The sequence below is a fragment of the Schistocerca serialis genome, chromosome 6 (assembly GCF_023864345.2).
Source record: "Schistocerca serialis cubense isolate TAMUIC-IGC-003099 chromosome 6, iqSchSeri2.2, whole genome shotgun sequence".
Taxonomy (NCBI): domain Eukaryota; kingdom Metazoa; phylum Arthropoda; class Insecta; order Orthoptera; family Acrididae; genus Schistocerca; species Schistocerca serialis.
In genome coordinates, this window is record NC_064643.1 from 675760528 (window position 1) to 675765278 (window position 4751).

Genomic DNA, 4751 nt, shown 5'->3' on the forward strand with positions numbered 1-4751 from the left:
TGTCTACAGGAAAATGAAAGACACCTTTGGAGAAAAGAGAGCCACCTGTATGAATATCAAAAGCTCAGATGGAAAACCAGCCCTAAGTAAATAAGGAAAAGCAGAAAGCTGGGAGGAGTATATAGAGGGTCCATGCAAGGGCGACGTACTTGAGGGCAATATTATGGAAATGGAAAAGGACGTAGATCACGATGAGATGGAAGATATGATACTGCGTGAAGAATTTGACAGAGCACTGAAAGACCTAAGTCACAAAAAGGCCCCAGGAGTAGACAACATTCCTTTAGAACTACTCATAGCCTTGGGAGAGCCTGCCGTGGAAAAGCTATGTCATCTGGTGAGAAAGATATTTGAGACAGGCGAAATACCCTCAGACTTCAAGAAGAATGTAGTAATTCCAGTTCTAAAGACGGCAGGTGTTGAGGAGGTGTGAAAATTACCGAACTATCAGCTTAATAAGTCACAGCTGCAAACTACTAACAACAATTCTCTACAGACCATGGGAAAACAGGTAGAAGCTGACCTCGGGGAAGATGAGTTTAGATTCTGTAAAACCTGCTAGGCAGTACTTACCCTATGACTTATCTTAGAAGACTGGTTAAGGACAGGCAGATCTACGTTTCTAGAATTTGTAGACGTATGGGAAGGTTTCGACTATATTGATTGGAACACTCTCTTTCAAATTCTGAAGTTGGCAGGGGTAAAATACGTGGAACGAAAGACTATTTACGGTTTGTACAAAAACCAGATGGCAGTTATAAGAATCGAGGGTCACGCAAAGGAAGCAGCGATTGCGAAGGAAGTGAGACGGGGTTTTAGCCTATTCCCGACGTTATTCAATACCTATGATGAGCAAGTAGTAAAGGAAACAAAAGATAAATTTTGAATACGAAATAAAAGCCAAGAAGAAGAAATAAAAACCTTGAGGTTTACCGATGGCATTGTAATTCTGCCAGAGGCAGCAAAGGACTTGGAAAAACAGTTGAACGGAATGGACAGTGTCTTGATAGGATGTTGTAATATGAACATCAACAAAAGCGAAACGACCATAATGGAATGTAGTCGAATTAAATCAGGTGATGCTGAGGGAATTAGATTAGGAAATGAGACATTTAAAGTAGTAAATGAGTTTTGCTATTTGGGAAGAAAAATAGCTCGTGATCGTCGTAGTTGGATATTAAAGAGAGACCGGCAATGGCAAGGAAAGCGTTTGTGAAGCAGAGAAATTTGTTAACATCGAGTATACATTTAAGGGTCAGGAAGCATTTTCTGAACGTATTTGTATGGAGTGAAACGACGTTTCTAATGAAACGTGGACGATAACCAGTGTAGACAAGAAGAGAATAAAAGCTTTTGAAAAGTGGTGCTACAGAAGAAAGCTGAAGGTTACATGGGTAGATCACATAAATTACGAGCAAATAGTAAATAGAATTGGGGAGGAGAGGATTTTGTACCTCAACTTGACTTGACGAAGGGATCAGTTTGCAGGACATTTTCTGAGGCATCAAGGGATCACCAATTAGTATTGGAGGGCAGCATGGAGGGAAAAAATTGTAGAGGGAGACCAACAGAGGAATTCACTAAGCATATCGGAAGCATATATGTTGCGGTAGTTACTCTGGGATAAGAGGCATTCACAGAATGGAGTAGCATGCAGAGCAGCATCAAACGAGTCTTTGCACTAAAACCACAACGTCATCTTCTTTCTATATAATAGCTCTGAATTCTTGTACAGAGTAGAAACAGTGTGCCACAAGGAAACATTTCAACTGGGACTTAAATACTTGGGGGCATATGACTCAGTTTTTTTCTTCTGCTGGAAACCTGTTCAAAATTCTTAGTATCATATTACTGCTTTCACAGTCCCATGTTCGTTTTCAGTATCATTATCTGTAAATAAGGACAATGAATGTGGTAAACAGCTGTCAAAGGCAACAACTAGCACAGTCGTATTCTACAAACTCACTTCATTCTGAGATGACGTCGAGGAAACAAAGAAACTGTTGCAGTACAAGCATTACCCCAGTATTTAGCGCTGGTTATGGCAGTCATAAAATCATCATCATCGTTGGTAAAGTTCTGCTTATCGAAATCGTTCATTCTTGATGGCTGAAGATTCAAGTTTTGTATACTTTTGAAGAAAGTATATACTGATGCTATAAGAAGGACGTCATGTTGATATTGTGAAATATTTGGGAGCAGCAAAGGCTGTTTTTGTGAGAAAAGGATGTTAGCTATCTTAATGCGAGGTTTGAGCCTAACAGTTGCCCTAAGTAGTGATTAACACACAAATAAGGATCCTCATTTGTATTTATTGATTCTATAAGAATCTTAATTCACGTGGCTCATGACAACAGCTTATAAAACATGCCACAAGCATTTAACCATGGGACCATATATTTCCTTATTTGTATTTATTAACTGGATATGAATGTAATTCTATGTTCACGTGGCTCAAGAGAACAGCTTATAACATATGCAACTCCAGGTTTAACCAAAGGACCTACCACCACCATCTTCAGCTCCTTCATTGGAGCACTAATACTAACAAACTGCAGTAATGGTTTTCCATTAATGTGCACCGCGTCGGCGCGATATTACATGCCTAAGTTATGCAACTGACTTGCAGTCTCTCCTTAGTGGCTTAGAGTTTGCGTGCACTAATGACATTAATAAATACAATGTGGCTAGAAAAAGCCTGAAAAACTTGAGAGTGTGTTGCAGTTGAGATGGTGCTGAGATACAGTTATTAAGAAAAAAAAAATCGATATGATGCGCTGTTTCCGACTTATTTAGCGTCGACGTTATCCAATCATGCCATTTGCACGAAGGCAAAACTGGTATCTGCTCAAACGTCTGTGTGTCTCAGTGTTTTGAAGTGCTCATTATCAGTTAAATGTGTCTTTTTAGCAAGTAATAAATTTACGCTATGTGAGCAACAACTACGTTTGTCCAGTTTGAAGAAACCCAACTAAGAACAGATTTGGTGCCAGTGGCTCTCGTTATTTGCGTGCGTGACACTTGACTAGCTAACTTCAGTGTTAAATAACTTGGAAACGGTGCAACGTATCGAATGTTTCTCGTAATCGTTGTTTCTCACCACAATTTCCAATGCAGCACCTGTACAACTTTCTCAGATTGTTTATGACCGCCTTCTGTAGGTTGTTATACACTGTTTCAAAATTAAATGTATACAATGGTAACAGAAGCTTCTTTCGTCACAGGAATGGATTTTAGAGACGTCTTATTGATTTATTAATTGCCTGTTGAGATATAATAACACAATATACGAACGTAGAGGACTTGTATGGAAACAACAAAAACACATTACGTTACCATGCCCACTATTGTGTAGGAAACTGTTGGCATCAAAACAGCTTCCAGTCGTCTCGGATTGGATAAACAAAGTTTCTGGGTGGTTTTCATTGGAATCGTATACCAGTGAAAACCATACAAGAACTTTATGCCATTCTTCATGCAAACTAGTGGGAAACTCAGTAAAGATAATGGAGGACGATAGCGATAGAAGATGACCATAAAGAAACAACAGTACTGATAGTTCAGACTCTTGGCCAAAAAACCAGTCCTGGACAATGCGAGCTGTGTGGACAGTAGCCCTGTCTTCCTGAAACACAGCACCACCATAGGTGAACAATCACTGTACCATAGGATGGATCTAATAAGCCCCTAATCCTTGGCAGTAATGCGATCTTCACAGTAACGAAGTGGCCCGTAGCACACCACGTCATGGGTGCCCAAATCATCGTCGAAACGCCGTTGTTTTTAACTCTTGCTTCATAAACTCGACCAGAAGTTGCTGTGGAGAAATGACTTTCTGCCACTGCTTCTTAGTCCTGGTTTTATGGCTTCGGCGTCATGCTTTCCTGTTATGGGCATTTCCATCACTGACGAGTATTTTTCGATTTCGAGCTCGCGCTGGAATTCCCTGCTATTGGAGCTCTCCGTGTTCTTTTGGTGTTTGGTGTTGAATTTGACATTGCAGCGATTTTGCAGCAGTTGGCATTTTTTTCCGTTGCAGTCCTCTTCAGTCATGGCCCGCCACGAATACTCAGTACACAATTTCGTCTGCCTTATGACTAAGCAGGTGATGTTCCTCTGCGTTCCGTGTGTGCGGCATAAATCTTGGATGTGGCACGTCTTGAAACACGAAACAGTTCGGCTACCTTTCCTACGATAGCACCCACCATGCTTGCATCGACAATACGCCCACATTCGCATTCACTTAGCTCCGACAGAATGCGCTGACAACAACAAAACACACGTTCTGACCACGACTGGTACTTGCAACATGTTGGGTGCAGTGGACAGGTAGCGTCGCTGTCAAAGTCAAGAGTTTACCTTGCAGTCTTGGTTAGCACCTGCATTTATGTTGAAGCACGCGTTCCTCGGGGTAGTAGTAGTAGTAGTTGCTTTATTCATCAGTAGATCTCATTTTACAGGGTGACATGTCCATGTATCTAAGATTTGGATCAATTTAAAATAAGCTAATTCGTATACACATATATTTACAGACTTCTAGTTAGAGACAATCATTAGATTTACTCGTGGTATAAAATATTTAGTTTTCGAAAAACTTATTAAATAATGTAATGCCCCACTGTTCACTCATATCTAAATGTCAGTCACTGCACACACTACACACAGACACACACACACACACACACACACACACACACACACACACACACACACACACACACACACACACAAACTGGTGATCTGTGGATCAT